The 18,343-nt window shown below is 37.2% G+C and overlaps 1 protein-coding gene and 1 non-coding gene across 3 annotated transcripts in view; both read left to right on the forward strand.

Annotated features, from left to right (window-relative positions):
- The first annotated feature begins 225 nt into the window (after positions 1–225).
- The window catches only part of FNDC3A (fibronectin type III domain containing 3A), a 220,978-nt gene continuing 202,860 nt past the window's right edge, over positions 226–18,343 (forward strand). The window contains exon 1 of one of the 2 annotated variants that reach the window (XM_007960392.3): positions 226–494. The gene's annotated coding sequence lies outside the window, so the exon portion shown is untranslated. Of the gene's footprint in view, positions 495–776; positions 1,213–18,343 lie in introns of those variants that run through there. The other variant, XM_007960391.3, reaches the window with a different exon arrangement.
- Positions 13,033–13,135, forward strand: LOC119620122 (U6 spliceosomal RNA). Its single transcript, XR_005236586.1, has one exon. It is a non-coding gene; the product is annotated as a U6 spliceosomal RNA (small nuclear RNA).

Raw genomic sequence — 18,343 nt, forward strand, 5'->3', positions numbered from 1 at the left:
CGCAGCCGGGCCTGGGGAGAAAGCCGGAAGCCCAGGAGGGTGTGGGCGCTCCGGGAGCCGAACGCGGCCGTTCAGCCGCCACACGCCGGTGGCCCTGCGGGTACTCGCGTTCCGGTGAAAGAGCCCCGGCGCCGCGGGCTCGAGGCGGGGGTTAGGGGTCCCGGCCGAGGGCGCCGTCGGCGGGGCCCGCGCAGCCGCACTCGGCGCACCGACTTCGGGCTCCTCCTCCCGGCTCCGTAGTAAGCATGGCGGCGGCGGCGTTCGTGGTCCCTCGGGTGAAACAGAAAGCGGGAGCTACGCGGAGAGGGAGCGAAGAGAGGGGCTGAGGCGGCGGCGTCACTGCCAGGAAACAACCCCAACAGTCAGCGCGCCGGCGGCCGCGGCGGCCCTCAGAGCTGACTCTGCAGCTGAGGTAGAGAGAAAACGATCAGGAACCCTAAGAAGAGGCGCCAGAGGAGCCGCCTTCTTCTGCCTCAGAACGGCGTGAGTCGGAGGTGAGAGCGCGGACACTCCCTCCGCGAAAGGCGGGGGACACTGAGCCGTCCGAACCCCGTCCCGCCCCGGAGGAGGCGCCGCGGAAACCGTTAGGCTGGGACTGAGGGCCGGGGCACCCTCCAGGGCTCGGCCCCGTCGAGGGACCCGGGCCACCCCTATCTGTGGGCGCGCTGTGGGCAGGGGGCAGGGGGCAGTGGGGCCGGGGACAGGACCCGTCAACTAGTCTGGCACCTGCCGGGGCCGAGCCTAGCCAGGACGCGCTTGCGGGGGCGCGGCCGGGGTCGCCATCCAGCCCGAAAGGAGGCGGCATCCAACTCGAGGGAGGTGGCGCGGGTGCGCGGGCAGCCCTCCCCTCTTCCCCCGCCTCCTCCCCGCGGCGAGCCGCGTAGCGCCGGAGGGCTCGGGGGCGGGGGCGGAATCCTTCCGAGAGGATCGCCCAGCACCCGCCGCGCCTTCGGCTTTGGACGCCCGGCAGCCGCCGAACTTGAACGCTTTTCTGAAGAGAGTTTTCCCCGCTCATCTTGGGGTTAAAACCTCGAAAACCCGCCCTCTGTGTTTGATCCTGCGTGGCTGCCTCCAGTACCTGGCAGTTCCTCTCCCGGGGCGAGTTAACCACCTGTTCAGTCGGGAGGTGGACTCGAGGCTGCAGTCCTCGCCCAGTTTTAACCTGAATCTTCGAACTTTTGACACGGCTTTGGAAACGACGTCATGTGTTAGGTAAAGAAAATGAACGGATAATTTCACTGTCAAATTGCGAGCAGAAGAGGGGCTGTTTTAATGGATTTGGTCGTTAATTGTTCTTTTATTCAACTGTTGGCGTTACAAGCCTTGGGATATTTGAGAGGGTGGAATGCGATTTGCTGGGGGTGCTAGAGATTGTGAATTCGAGATTTTCTTTTGTGAGGTTTTTACGTAAGTTCCTTTGGACACCTTTGTGTCTGACCATCTATAAGAGTCACCGGCTGATGAGATTTTTTTTTTTTTCTTTTTACGGTATAATCATTGTGTGTTCACTATGGGTTTTTAAAACTGAACAACGTAATTATTTTGCTTCTTACTGTGGTCGTGTTTTTAGTTCTTGAAACCAAAGTGTGTATGCTTCTGTATTGTAGGAATGAAATAACAGTTGAACTCTTACTATAATATTTTATCACCATGCTGTTACCAGCTGCAGTACTAAACATATGCCACTCAGGAGTTTGAGCCATATGTTAGGCAGAAACGAATTGAGTTTTGTGGTTCTGATCTTGTGTTTGGATAAATATTTAGTTTTTGCGTATTTACTAACTCTTGTCATCTTGTATCACCTACAAATGTTCAAGTGAGTTGAATCCCCTGCCTTTTGTATATTTTCTTGGTTGAATTAATTTTTCTTAAGTAATGAGATAAAGTACTCACTGAGACAGATGGTGGCCCAACAGAAAACAATGATGGATTTTTACCCCATCTTTTGTAAAATATAACCTGAAATGTTGCTTTTAGCTTTGTAGCCTACTAATCTTGCTTTCTAATAACACCAGTTAGTGGGAAGAAGGGATGATGACAGGAGAAATATCTTGTTAAATTTTTAATGTTAAATCTTATATTTAAATTTTTTAGCACTACTACCTTAAATTTTACTATATTGTCTTGTTTCATTTCATAGATCATCTGTTAGTTTTCTGTGTGTAGGTTAACTGGAAAATGTTTTATCCCAGGCTGGCTACCATTAGCCACCTGTATGCTTCCGAATTAACTCCCTCTTTTTCCCTTTTGTCTGAATCCTCCAAATCATTGAATGCTCAGGAAAAATAAAATCCTGGTTAACAGTGGCAAGCATAGTTATAAGGGTAATTAATTTCTCCCAAATTAATGATAAGCATTAAAAAAAAATTCTAGGATTATCTTCTTTTGGTGACGTCTATCTTCACTTCCTCTCTCCATGTGAGTAATTGAGACCTGATTTATTTTAACACACATTTAATGATTACTCTTTACTAGTCACATTTCTACAATATAATAGTAAGCATATTTTATTACTAATTTAAAAATTTCTCCCTCTTCCCTGACCAGCCAGACATAGCTAAGGGCTGAGAGATCCTTAACCCCCCGGAAAAAAGAGGGAATGCATGATTCATATTCTCATTGTCTTATGTAGTTTTAGGCAAAGAGCATTTAATTTATACTTTATCCAGTTTTAATAATATTTGCGCTGTTTTAAAACATTTGTATGTTTTAAAATGTTCATGACATCCAAGGCTTATGTATTTTATAATCTGCCTGTATTTTAAAAATACAATTTGATGAAGTAATCAAAAGGGTTTTTTTTTTTTAAAACATTGTTGGTGCATTTTTGAATGAAAATGAATCTAGATCGTGTCTTTGAGAATGTTGTAGGAATATGCACATGATTTCCTATTTTATTAGCCAGATAACTAAGTGATTGGTGTTTCTGGTTTTTTTTGTTTTTTTTTTTTAAGCAATGCCTAGAACACTTCAAATAAATTCACAATATTGTAATTCCAAAGGTTTAGAATATGGTGCACATTTATTCCATTGAGCCTTTTACTGCTTCAGTTTTATCACATTGCAAAAGAAGAAATATGGCCCCCATGTGTATTAATGTTAAGAACTACTTGTTAAAAGGAAATTAGTAGCCATTAATGTTAAAAGGCAAATTTTGTACTTTTACATGTATTGTGAGCTTTTATAATTTTCTTAATATTTTGGTCTTATTTCGGAGAATTATTCAGTGGTCTCTTTTTATATCTAGATTTATTCTTACCTTTCTATCTTCCCACTATTGTGATTTTGCTTGTCTTTAATATACACTTTCAAGTTTTCTGTGTAGCCTATGGTCTTCCATCAGGTTCCTTTGTGGGTGTCATCTTTCGATCTTTCCAATCACTTATCATCCGTTTACCAGTCCTTGGGCTATTTTTTCCTCTGAGATTGAGAACTGCCTCTGGGAGATGGCATGTGCTTACAGGGTGATGCGATGTTATTAAAGTGGGGATGCAGACATAGTGTGATGTCTTTCTTCCTTCAAGTAGTTTACAAACTAGTTGGGGGTACTAGACTAATAGTATCATTAGCCAAAAATATAATATGGTATTATTAAGTTGTGTGACACCAACTGGAATTTAAAGGAAAGTGAAGCCAGTGAGGGCTAGAAAAATCCTGGAAGGCATTTGGAGGAAGTCAGAGGAAACTTAGAAACGATTTAGATAACAAAGAGAAAGGCATTCCAAAAGAGATTCACAGGCAGAGTTGGAAGTAGTAGTAGAATAAGTAGTCCAAGAGCATCCAAGGACAGAAATTGGGACGAAGAAAGAAAGTTAGGTCGAGATGTTAGCTTAAGCACCAGGGCATCAGAAGAGGAAAATAGGCACAGCTGGACAAGACAGTTTGTATCATTAGGAACCTATCACTGAAAGAACTATACCTCAGCTTTGACATATTAATAGCGTAAGCTTTCTGTGTAATGGATAGCTTGTATGTGTCTGTTTATATGGCTTAGATCAGGGGTAGGCAAACTTTTTCTGTGGAGTGCTAGATAATTAAATATTTTAGGTTTTGCAGGCCATTTACAGTCTTGGTTGAATGTTCCTGTTTGTTTTTTATAATCTTTTAAAAACATAATTTTTTTTTTTTTTTTTTTGTGATGGAGTCTCGCTCGATTGCCCAGGCTGGAGTGCAGTGGCCAGATCTCAGCTCACTGCAAGCTCCGCCTCCTGGGTTTACACCATTCTCCTGCCTTAGCCTCCCCAGTAGCTGGGACTACAGGCACCTGCCACCTCACCCGGCTAGTTTTTTGTATTTTTTAGTAGAGAGGGGGTTTCACCGTGTTAGCCAGGATGGTCTCGATCTCCTGACCTCGTGATCCGCCCGTCTCGGCCTCCCAAAGTACTGGGACTACAGGCTTGAGCCACCGCACCCGGCCAAAAACATAATTTTTACATTGTCTCAAGAGCCAAAGAAAAACAAGCCATCTGTGGACTGGATTTGGCCGGGGGACCTAGTTTGCTGACTCCTAGGTAATAATTGGCAAAGTAATTGTCCATATAGCCCATACTGTGAAATGTCTTGTATCATCTTGTCTATGTGGTGGTTTGGTGCGTTTTATGACTATCATGTATATATTTTTCCTTATGTTATCCTAAAAGAAAACATGCAGAAATAAGTGCTACTGTAATTGTTATTTTGTGGCCAGACTTCTAACAAGAGCCTAGAATAGGTCTCAGAATTAGGAAGTGAAAGATGAAAAGCCTTTGAGTCAGGCCTTACTGCAGTGAAAATAGCTACACAGTGGCTTGATTTAGAATTTGTATAAGGGTAGGTATATCAGCTGCCTGTGCTGGTTTTACATTTTTTTAAAACACAACTGGCAGGTTAAAAACCTTGTCTAGGGTGCTGGTGGTCTGTAAGTGACAACAGGGGAGCAGGCAGTAGGGAACTTTGTTTTTAGAAGTAGTCTAGGATGAGTTAATAAAGGGACAAACAGACATTCTGCAGTACTCAAGGAAGAATCACTGTGTTATAGAACAGTCTAATAATTGATATTTACATTGATGAGCTTGAGTCATCAAGAAAAGATTGTATCATGTTCACATTAAGGCATGGAAGGAAGACCTAGAGATCTCTACAAATATTTCAATTAAGATTTTTTTAAGATAAGTTATGGTGATTTAGAGGAGATAAATATCAGTTATTTTGAAAAGTAATTTACATGAAACATCTCTGAAGTTTTTAAATTTATAGATACGTATTTCTAAGGCAGTTCTGTTTTCTTCAGTATACTGTGGTTCATATGCCATTACCAGGTGGATAGTGATGCCTCAGGCTATGGCTGCACAAATCAATTGGCTGGGGCTACTGTATTTTTTGTGGCATCAAGAGAGCAAGAATACATCATGAGAGCATTTTTTCATTAAGCAGGCATCAGTACGTTCCGTATATCGGGGTTAGTAGTAGGTGCTGGAGAAAGTACAGATGTGTAAGATGGGAAGCTGCCTGGACGGAATCAATGATGTTTCTTTCTTCCTGTTAAAAACATTAAAACCAACCAAACAAAATAATGAAACTTAACTTTTGTACTTTAGTTTATTATTAGCATTTTTCATATTTAGTAAGTACATACACCACCACAATTTTAAGGCAGTATAAACCTTTTGATTTAAATAATAGCCTTCATAAATTGTCACTTAGTACAATTTATACTTTTTAAATTTTACTTTAAGAAGAAATTCATGCCCTCCCTGTTTTTTTGTGAATGCTTGAAACAGCTTCACCATTCCAGCTGTTTCTGTTTGCTAAACAGGAGATAAAGTACCTTGGATGGTAACTCAAAAGTCGATCTGAGTTCCAACTTCACCACTTATTAGCTATATGATTTTGGTTTAGTTTCTTGCAATCTTGGTTTTCAAAGCATTAAAATGGAGAATAATATCTATCCTGTTTTCCTCGCAGATATTGTGAGAACCCACAGAGATGTTGGAAACCATAAAAACATTAAAGTACATACCATAAAAGTGCTTACATTAATACTACTATATTGGAAGCAATACAGCCTTTTTTTTTTCTTTTTTTTTTTTTTTTAAAAAAAAAGACCAGAGTTCAAGCTTTATCCTCCAAAATTCTGTAAACATAGTATGTTTCCAGTAAACATTCAGTTTACTCAAAAGTTTTAACATCTTTCTTGGCAAAGAGAATGCATATACAAATTTTCCATTCTTATTAATCTTTCAGTACAGTTCATATCCAGCGTCTCTGTCCCTTTTTGCAAGGGAAACTGATCATCTCTGTCGAACAACTTCAGCTGTTCTTTGCATAGTGGGGCAAAAATATGCAAAAAGTGCATTCCTTATGATTTTCTTTTTTCAAGGGGAAGACTGTTTCTGTATTTATAGTAATAAGGTCTACTTGTTGAGCTCATTGAATTTTAGGCCCTATACTTGCTTATTTAAAAAATCCTATACAAACCTACCAGATATATGGCGGTATTTTCATTTTACAGCTGAACTATACTTCTGATTGACTTCCATATCTCTTCCTCCCTCACTTCTTGAGATCTCTTATGGACTAGTTGCTAGAAATACAAAGTGCAATGTATACTTTGAAGTAAGCCTTGGTGTGAAAGTTACCTAAGTTTGGTAAATTAGATTGTGTATGTTAATCAGCCTCTATCAGAAATGCTGGGAAAAGAAGGGTTGTATTTTTTTTTTTCCTCAGAATCCATATTTTCATATATATTTGAACTTTTTAAAAGTTAAATGATTTCGCTTCACGGTCTACTTCTTCAGTGAGGGATTACTTTAATTGGTTTATGTATATTGTCTTCTAAACCTACAGACATGTAATTTGGGAGGCGAAAAAATCTTACTTCTCTAGGGGTTCTAAACAGATATTTAAGTACGCTTTAAATCACAGTTTACACTTTTATTAGAAAATAGGTATGTGCTTTGCTTTGTAGAAGTATGTGTCATATACAGCAGCTACTTTTGTTGAGCCATAACTTGAAGAATTTGTTATTTCATTTACTTTAAAATCAGTTTTTCTTAAGATTTGCTTAAATAAAAAGTGAAAAATCAAAATTTGTGATTTTATTAGGTTTAAATCTTTAGTTTTTTTTTTTTTTTTTTGGTTTTCTTAAGACAGACATTCTCAATTATGTCTTTGTTCTTATGACTTGATTTTTTTCCGTGTAATATTTTCATTTGCAATATATACTTTAAAAAAACCATTTTTAGCATAGTACCTTCATAGTTTATGAAATACCTTTTTGTTTCTTTAGTAATTATTAGGATCAGCTTTTCTCGATGCTTCACATTGGTATTCCTTAAATGCCATAGTATGTTAGCAATTTTGTTTTAATCACTTGAACCTTACTAAAACTGGCCTAATGTGTGTGATAGAGTAGCTTTTGGGTAAAATGTAGGGGCAACTGCCCCTGCAACCATCTTTTAGGCTGCTTCCAGGATATTTAAAAAACATGAATTTATTCTGATCATTCCCCAGTTTTAGAAATTGAAATCACAACACAATTCCTGCTGCCTTAATTATAATTTCCTTTGTCTTTGAGAGTCCATACTCTGTTAATATCCTATTGTGTCAACATTGCTTACCTCTTTACAACTTTGTAATATAGTATAGAGAACATGTTTCACATTAGGCAGCCATAGGATTGTTTGTTGACTTCTCATACTGGCTGTATAGAAACACGAGTGTGCTACTTTACCTGTATGAGCCTTGGTGCCTTCATTTTACAGTGTAGTAATAATAGTAGCTGTCTCCTAATATAGACTCTACAAGAATTAAAAGATCCTATATAGTATGACAAGTAAAATGCTTGCCATAGCATATTTATATCTAGAACTTTGACATACATGCCTAATCATTGTCACTCAGGCATCCTGCATATCATTCATTTATTCATTTGTTCATCATTTGTTGAACATTTAAAATGTCCTAGATACTTAGAATATGAATGTCAAATGTCACAAAAATGAATGTCACACTCTCTCCCCTTTAGAAATTTACAGAACGGGATGAGAGATAATGATATGTAAATAAATACATATTTTTAAATAATTAAAATATGTCAGGTCTTTTCACCTGTGTGAGTCCTTCCTGCCTTTTAATATTTAACTGTTAATTGTTTCTATAATACCCACAGAATATCTGGTTGTATATATCATACTGTAATTTTTTACTTGTCTAAATCAGCTATTCAACTATGAACTCCTTGAGTTTGACAAGTACTGCTGGAGTCAGCAACTTTTTTTTAATATAAGAGAGGACAGTAAATATTTTAGGCATTGTGGGCCATATGGGCTCAGTTGCAACTACTTAAACTTGCTATAGGAGCACAGAAACAGCCATAGATAAATTATAAACAATGGATGTGACCATGTTCCTATTAAACTTCATTTATAAAACTAGGCAGCAGAACAGATTGGGCCTACAGACTTTAGTTTGCTAACCTCTGCAATGCTGCATGCATACCCTGTGCTTGACAAATAAAAGGCACTTAGTAGATAATATGATTAATAGGTATTAAACACTATGTATGTTCTGGGTGCTATTGCAAAAAACTTTACATGTTTAAGTTTACTTAAGCCTTACAACATCTCTCTGCGGTAGATGCTATTATCACCAAATGTCATAGAGTAATAATAGAAGTAGTTTCATTAAAAGATAGGAACATGACATAGGTCCAAAAGTCTTAGGCAATACATTAAGAACAAGAAAAATAACCTATAAAGAAAGGGGGAATGTATCACTATTATTATTTAGAGTTGATGTGACTGCTTACAAATACAAATAAATATAATACAAATACAAATAAAAAATATGAGATAATGGAAAATGATTTGAGTTTAAGAATTTCAGTAAGCTGACTGGCTATAAAATAAAGTTAGAAAATTCATTAGCCTTCTTATATATCAACAATAACCAACTATGAAATACAGTAATAAGAAGTAGCAGCCTAAACTGTAAAATACTTAAGATTTTAAAATGTGTAAAAGCTATGTGAAGAAAACTGCAAAAAGATGTGAATGGATGGAAGAATATTCCTGAATGTGTCAACTTAATGCTATAAAAATGGCAGCTTTTACTAAATTATTCTATAAAGTCAATGTAGTTCTAATCAGAAATTCAACAGGATTTTAAAAATGGAATTTGACAAACTGATGGTTCAAGTTTTGAGAAGGGAGCTTGCACAAGAATGGTCAAGTAAATTTCAAAAAAAGTATAATAAATGGGAATATACCCATCAAAGGTCAAAACATTATAAAATTACAAGTATTAAAATAAGAATTTGGGGTAGGAATAGGCATATTGATCAAAGGAATAGAATAATAAATTCAGGAGAAGATCCATGGATAAAGAAGAATTGTATGATAAATGAATGGAAGAACTAGTCTATAAAGGGTCTAACTGAAGTAAGTCTGTCTAATTGAAGTAGAGATAGTTGGATACCCACTTCATGACACTCTCAAAACTAAGTTTCAGATGGACTAAATGGTTTTGTTTTGTTTTTTGTTTTTGTTTGTTTGTTGTTGAGATGGAGTCTCGCTCTGTCGCCAGGCTGGAGTGCTTTGGTGTGATCTCGGCTCACTGCAAGCTCCGCCTCCTGGGTTCAAGCAAGTCTCCTGCCTCAGCCTCCTGAGTAGCTGGGCTTACAGATGCTCACCACCACGCCCAGCTAACTTTTGTACTTTTAGTAGAGACAGGGTTTCACCATTGGCCGGATGGTCTCTATCTCTTGACCTTGTGATCCGCCCGCCTCGGCCTCCCAAAGTGCTGGGATTACAGGCGTTAGCCACCGCGCCCGGCCCCAGCTGGACTAAATGTTGATAAATAAAAAATGTTTATTATTATTATTTTTTATTATACTTTAAGTTCTAGGGTATGTGTGCACAATGTACAGGTTTGTTACATATGTATACATGTGCCATGTTGTTGTGCTGCACCCATCAACTCGAATGACAAAACTTTTAAAAGTTAATTTAAAAAATTGTTGGAGTAGAGAAGGCCTTTTAAGTGAGACATCAAACTTAGATGCCATTTAAAAAGGAAGGCAAGCAATAGACTGGGATAAAATATTTGACATGTAATAGAATTAATATTCAAGGTATATAAGGTGTAACTACAAATCAATATGAAAAAGATAACCTGATGGAAAATGGGAAAGAATGTAAGCAGGAAATTTACAGAGGTAGAAATACAGGTAACCTGTTAAGTTTTGAAGAAATATTATTGAACCAAATATAAATAGCTTCATCTTTTTAGGAGAAAAGTTTGGCAGTATCTGTCCATTTTAAATGTACATTCTCCTGAACCAGAAGTTTTATTTCTATATGTCTGTAATATAGAAATGCTATCATACGTTAATAGAGAGTATTGCATGATTATTCCATGCAGAGGAGAAAGTGTATGAAGGAACACTGGAAGTAATAAGGTCATCATTAGAACAGTTAAATTATGGTGTGCCTTTATGCTATAATATTAGATACTTATGAAAAAACATGAAATAGACATAGATGTACTTCTTAAGATATTTTACATGAAAGGGCAAGATGCAATATAATACATACACAAAGACACAATTCATACACAAAAAATACAATACACAAAAGCAGTGTATATGATTTCACTTATGTAACAACCAATCCCAGAAAACCTAATACACAAGTAAGTGCAGAGAAAAAGACTGGAAGAGTACACCACAGTTGTTAGCCATAGAAACAGAAGCTGGATTAGGGGTCAGGAAAGGGTTAAAAACAATGTTTGTATGTATATTTTCAAGTATAAGCAAGTGCAGCCTTGGTGATATAACAAACATAACAACACATGCAAGGCTTTGTTATGATTGGTCCTGATGAGGCCCATTCCTTCTGGGTGGACAGCTTTGATTTATGTCAGTTTTCCCTGTGTAATTTTTAATAGCACTTCCTTTCACTTGCAGAAGCTTCCCAGTTGGTGTCTGAAGTCATTGGTGTTTTTAGAAATAGCAATTTCAGTATAGTGTTGGATCTGAAACAGTGTTAAAGTGGGTTAAAGAAGTGAGAATTCTACCAGTGATTCTTAACCTCTGTAACCACAACTGCCAACCAAGACAAAATAAAGTGCCTTTTATTTTCAGAGTTTCTGTTATAAAAACACTTTGCTTTTTTAAATGTAAAGTTATAATTTTGAATGTAGTTTTTTTCAAGTCCCATATTTCTGAATATTTTGATCCTCCCCTTTAATATTAGAACCTAATATTTTAAGACAGTTAATGATAGAGGTCAAGAGAGGAATCAGAAGCTTGAGAGGAAGACAGAGTAAAGAGAACTAAGTTGCTTTTTTTTTTTTTTTTTTTTTTTTTTGAGACGGAGTCTCACTCTGTCACCCAGGCTGGAGTGCAATGGCATGATCTCGGCTCATTGCAACCTCCACCTCCCAGTTTCAAGGGATTCTCCTGCCTCAGCCTCCTGAGTAGCTGGGATTACAGACGCGCGCCACCCATGCCTGGCGAACTTTTGTATTTTTGCATTTTTTTAAACGGAGTCTCGCTCTGTCACCCAGGCTGGAGTGCAGTGGCATGATCTTGGCTCACGGCAACCTCCGCCTCCCGGGTTCAAGTGATTCTCCTGCCTTAGCCTGCCGAGTAGCTGACACTAGAAGCATGTGCCACCAGACCCCGCTAATTTTTTGTAGTTTTTAGCAGAAATGGGGTTTCACCATGTTGGTCAGGCTGGTCTCGAACTCGTGACCTCGTGATCTGCCCACTTCAGCCTCCCAAAGTGCTGGGATTACAGGCGTGAGCCACTGCACCTGGCCTGGAAGATTTTTTAAAAGAAGTTGAAAGAAGACGAGTATGATTAGAGGCAATCTTTAACCAAGGCGTAGTTGTAGATTTATAAACGAAGAGTCTGGTCATCTCAGAAAGGACTACTTTAAGGACTACTGGATTCTGCAGACAAATCTACTTATAGGAAATAAATGTTTCTTGATTTTATTATGATATGGTAAAATTATTTTGGAGGAATTAGTGAAGGAAACATGTTAATATGGTTAAGTTATAGTAATACAGCAGCTTTTACACAGGAACTCAAACTTTCTGTGTGAATTTAGTTACCAGTATATTACTGTGGCCAGAAAATATTCAGAAACTACAGGTTTAATCTTCAGTCCAAAAATCATACTGATAGATATAACCAAGAATTTGAAGTTCTACAAAAGCAAAGTTAACAATCTATAATATAAAAACTACAGTTTTGTATAATACTTATAGAAAGGACAATAAAATATTTGGAAGTGAAAATAGGATTGTCTTAGGTGTAGTTGCCTTTTAGCTCTAAAGGGTAGCCTGTGTGCTCCAAAGATGCTAGACACCTAGAGCTATATGTGGAACATAAGATGTTACTTAAAAAAAGAAAAACTGATCTGTGTGCACACTATCAGTCCTTTAATGGATTGGGGTTCGTTTCTTGGAAGCAATTCTTTCTCTCTTGTTTACATAGTTTCCTGACTGGAAGTATCTTTTTGATCAAGATTTCCTTTGAAGTCTGTTTTAACAGAATTTTCATGTTAGTATTAAGGTATAGTTTCTTAGTGGGAGAATGGGGGCTGTATCTCCTAAATGCTGAATTAAATTTAAATTTACTATGTCTGACTGAGAAGGGTAAGGACGGTGGCTCTGAATGCCCCCTTCCCTTTTAAACCTTTCTTCACTTAAGGGACATAAAAGAGTGAGGCTTATCCATCCTACCCATACTACCCTTTCCTTCTTTCCAGTGGCTGTAGGATTGGAGAAGAATAAGATAAATAAGTTATAGTAAATTTGTTGCTAACAATCTGTGTAAATTATTGATTTCCTTAAAAGTGTATGAATACGTTTATTAGGTTAAATTGTTGATATTTTAAAGTTTTTGACCTCAGTGGCAATTTCATATGGTTTGACCTATTGCATTACAAAACTATGGCTATAATCACTGCCCTATATATAAAAATGTTATTGCACTTAAACGAAAATACATTATAACTTATTTAAATAGCATAAATTTGTGCGCGCTTTGGCAGCACATATGCTAAAATTGGAACGATGCAGAGGAGATTAGCATGGCCCCTGCGCAAGGATGACACACAAATTCATGAAGCGTTCCGTGTTTTTCAGACTCTAAACCAACAAAGATAAAAAAAGAAAAAGAAGAGCATTACATAATGGTAAAGGGCTCAATGCAACAAGAAGAACTAACTCCTCTAAATATGTATGCACCCAATACAGGAACACCCAGATTTATAAAACAAGTTCTTAGAGACCTACAAAGAATCTAGACTCCCACACGGTAATAGTGGGAGACTTTAACACTCCACTGTCAATATTAGATCAATGAGACAGAAAATTAACAAGGATATTAAGGACTTGAACTCAGCTCTGGATCAAGTGGACTTGATAGTTGTCTGCAGAATTCTCCACCTGAAAGCATAAATTCATAAACAGTACATCACTGATGAAATGTAACATCCAAGCCAAATTGGAATGTTTATGAATACACCTACTTTAGCAACAGGTAAAGCCAAAAATATTGTTACTGCAGATATGTATCATTATACATTAAAGGGTGAAACAACCTTCTTCAGAATCTAAATTGCATATGAGAATGATAAAAGCCATAATGTAGTAATTTATAATTTAAAAGCTTGTAGTATGGCCAGGTGCTTGACTCATGCCTAATAGTCCCAGGACTTTGGGAGGCTGAGGTGGGAGGATTGCCTGATCTCAGGAGTTTGAGACCAGCCTGGCAACATAGCAAGACCTTGTTTTTGCTAAATAATAAGTAAATAAATAAGTAAGCAAGCCAGGCATGGTTGCACATATCTGTATTCCCACTACTTTGGAGACTGAGGTGGGAGAATTGCTTAAGCCCAGGAGCCTGCAGTGGGCCATGATTGTGCCACTGCACTCCAGCCTGGGTGAGAGAGTGAGAACCTGTCTCAAAAAAAGAAAGAAAGAAAGAAAGCTTGTAGTAATTTATAAGTTAAAGTTAAAGCTATCAGACATGAAAACCTTAGAGAATGAGACCTGTCTCAAAAAGAAAAGAAAAGAAAGCTTGTAGTAATTTATAAGTTAAAGCTATCAGACATGAAAACCTTAAGTGTTCAGCAAAGTACTAATAAACATATACATTTAAGGAAACTATGCAGGGCTGGAGAAAGAGCCAACTAAAAAGATTGTATATAAAACAGTATCCAAACTCACACAGGGCCAGAAGAAGTGCCTATTTCCACTAGCTAGAACAGAAAGACTCATAATTTACAAGGCATTCAGTAGAGTACTCTGGAGGGTTTTGCATTAGTAGTGGGGAAAAATTAATTACACATTAAATGCAACTCTGTTCTTGCCTAATCCATTGTAAAACCAAGTCCCAAAGAATCAAACTTTGTCCTAGTCCCTTAGCCACATCTTAGAACAAATATTGAGATTATTTATGGAAATACAAAAATATCCAACAGCCAACAAGATAAAGTTGACATTATCTTACCTTAAGTTCAACTTACTGAGTCTGCAAAGAAGCAAGAAAATACCATATTGAGAAAAATCACTTGAAATTGGCCTTCAAATGATACTGATGATGATAGTTATTAAAACAGTTATGAGTGTTAGAGAAGCTAACAAAAAGATTGAACATGTTAAATAGAGACACTGTCTAGATTAAAATTATGTGTCAAAGATATACTACATTAATGGCATGTTAGACTTTGTCAAAGGAAAGATTAGTGTACATGAAGATATAGCAATAGAAACTATCCAAAATCAAGCACAGAAGAAAGAAAATAGAATTTAGAGACAATAACTGAAAAAATATTTGAAGAAATAATGGCCATTTTCCAAAATAGATATAAACTATAAACCAATAAGCACAATAAGCATAAGAAAGATGAATAAAACTCTGCTAAGACATATCATAATCAAATCACTTAAAAAGAATTTTTTCTTTTTTCTTTTTTTTTTTTTTTTTTTTGGCGACGAAGTCTCGCTCTGTCGCCAGGCTGGAGTGCAGTGGTACTATCTCGGCTCACTGCAGCCTTCGCCTCCCAGGTTCAAGTGATTCTCCTGCCTCAGCCTCCCGAGTAGCTGGGATTACAGGTGCAAGCCACCATGCCTGGCTAATTTTTGTACTTTTATTAGAGATGGGGTTTCCCCATGTTGGCCAGGATTGTCTCGATCTCATGACCTTGTGATCCGCCCACCTTCGCTTCCCAAAGTGCTGGGATTACAGGCGTGAGACACCGTGCCCAGTCCATGAGAGAAATCTTAAAAGCAGCCAAAGAAAAACCAGGACAAAGTTAAAGGTGACATCAGATCTGTCATTAGAAATGATGGAAGCTAGAAGACAATGAAGCAATATCTTTAAAACATTTTTTTTTCAAAAACTGTCAACCTGGGACTTTTTACCCAGGTAGACTATCTTTCAAAATAAAGGCAAAATAAAGATTTCAAATATACAAAAGCTGAAATAATTTATCACTTTCATTTCTGAACTAAAAGACATGTTAAATAGAGTCCTTCAAGCAGAAGGAAAATTAAATCACATGGAAACTTGGTCACAAGGAGTTCAGAGTACTGTACATGGTAACTACCTGGGCAAATATATACGATTTAGAAAAAAAATTATTATTTAAATGTCTTTGAAAGACAAATGACTGTTTAATTTAAAAATGATGACAGTTGTCAGGTGTGGTGGCTCATGCCTGTAATCCCAGCACTTTGGGAGGCCAAGGCAGGCAGAATGCTTGAGCCCAGGCATTTGAGACCAGCCTGGGCAATATGGTGAAATCCTGTCTCTCCAAAAAAAAAAAAATACAAAAATTAGCCAGGCATGGTGGTACATGCTTGTAGTCACAGCTGCTCGGAAGGCTAAGTTGGGAGGATCGCTTGAACCCAGGAGGCAGAGATTGCAGTGAGCCAAGATCACACCACTGCATTCTAGTCTGGGCAATAGAGACCCTGCCCTCCCCTCCAACTCCCTAAAAAAATGGCAATGTGAGGTTTAAAACATGTAAAAGTAAAATATGCAATAATAATAGCAAAAATCCCAGAGAAATTGCAGATTTATTGTTGAAAGGTTCTGATACATATTCCTGAAGTAGTATATTACTTAAAAGTATACAGTAATAAGTAAAAGAGGGATATTACAAACTTTAAAGAAACCACTCAAGTAACAAAGAGTTGTAGCCTATAAATCAAGAGAGAGGAGATGGTATAATAGGAAATAATTAAAAATGAAGCTGATAAAGAGGGAAAAGGGACAAAGAACATTTGAAACAAATAGCAAGATGATGATATAAATCCAATCATATCAACAATCACATTACATATAAATGGCCTAAATACCACAATTAAAAGTCAGGGATTGTTAGATTCAATTTTTTAAAAAATTAAGACCCAAATATTTCACATCTACAAGAAATCACTTTAAGTAAGTTAAAAGGATGGAAAAAGATATACCATGCTTACACTATCCAAAAGAAAACTGAAATCACTAAGTTAAACCAGAAGTTAGGTTACAGAACAAAAAATTCATACCAGGGATAAAGAGGAGTATTTCATACTAATAAAGGGATTAAGAGGGCATACAGTTATAAGTATTTATGCATTTAATATAGGAACTGGCCTGGGGGCAGTGGCTCATGTTTGTAATCCCAGCTCTTTGGGAGGCTGAGGGGGTTGAATCACTTGAGTCCAGGAGTTCGAGACCAGCCTGGGCAATGTGGTGAAACTCCGCTCTACAAAAAATACAAAAATTAGCTGGGTGTGGTGGCACATGCCTGTAGTCCCAGCTACTAGGAAGGCTGAGGTGGGAGGATTGCTTGAACTTGGGAGGTTGAGGCTGCAGTGAGCTATGCTTACACCACTGCACTCCAGCCTGAGTGACACAGCAAAAACCCTGTCTCAAAAAAAAGGAAAAGGAAAAAAAAAAAAAAGTGAGTGTTTCTAAATATATGCTGGAACTTGCAGAGAGAAATACAGATGCTCTTTAATTCATGATGAGGTTATGTCTCGATAAACCTACCTTGTTAAAATATGTCAAAAATGCATTTAATTCACTTAATCTACTGAACATCGTAGCTTAGCCTAGCCTATCTTAAATGTGCTCAGAACACTTACATTATCATATGGTTGATGAACAAATCATCTAACACAAAGCCTATTTTATAATAAAGTGTTGAATGTCCCTTGTAATTTATCAAATACTGAAAAGTGGAAAACCGAATGGTTGTATGGATACTTGATGTATAGTTTCTACTAAATGTGTATCTCTTTTACTCCATCAGAAAGTCCAAAAATTGTAAGTTGAACCATCACAAGTTAGGGATTGTCTGTACATAAATATGCAATTTTAGCAGAGATTTCAATACCCCCTCAATAAATTAATAGAAAGTAGAAAGAATGTAAAGCCTAAAACTATGAAATTTCTTTAAAAAACATAGGAGAAAATCTCTGTGACCTTGCATTAGGTGAAGATTTCTTAGGTATAGCCTTGAAAGCACCATTTATAAAATGGCAAATTGATAAATTGTACTTTATCATAATTTAAAACTTCTCTTCAAAAGACATTGGTAAGAGAATATAAAAGCAAGCCACAGACTGGGAGAAAAAATATTTGTAAATCACTTATCTAGTAAAGGACTGGTATCCAGAATATATAAAGCACTATCAAAATATATATAAAATATATAAAGTACTATCAATAATAAGAAAACAGTCTAGTATTATGGACAAAATAATCAAACAAATAGTCAACCAAAAATATACCTGGATGACAAATAAGCACATGAAAACAACATCATTGTTCATGGAAATGCAAAGGCTCCAGTTTACAGATAGTAGGAAAATTTGAGAGATGATGGGTAGGTTCATTATCTTAATTACGGTAATAGTTTCACAGGTGTATTTATGTGTCAAAATTTATCCAGTTGTACACTTTTAAACGTGCAATTTGATGTCAGTTATACCTCAGCAAAACTATTTCAAAAATCAAGAGTAGTTGACACATTGTATTAGGTTAGTGCAAAAGTAACGGTGGTTTTTGCCCTTGGCTTTCAATTAAAAGTACCATTTGTACCATTAAAAGTAATGGCAAAAACCACAATTACTTTTGCACCAAACAAGTAGTTATGACAACTACTTGGTGCATGTTTGTTTAATATACTTAACTAATTACTCTGCCATTTCAACTTTCAACAAAGTTGAAAGTTTCAACTTTGTTTAATCTGCAGGAAATAGCAATTTCCATCTGAGGATAGTATATCATACTCTCCTAGTATATCGATTTGACCATAATATCCAAAGGCAATTAAAAATTCTTTGTTAAAC

This window comes from Chlorocebus sabaeus, chromosome 3 (genome assembly GCF_047675955.1).
Source record: "Chlorocebus sabaeus isolate Y175 chromosome 3, mChlSab1.0.hap1, whole genome shotgun sequence".
In the NCBI taxonomy this organism is placed as follows: Eukaryota; Metazoa; Chordata; class Mammalia; order Primates; family Cercopithecidae; genus Chlorocebus; species Chlorocebus sabaeus.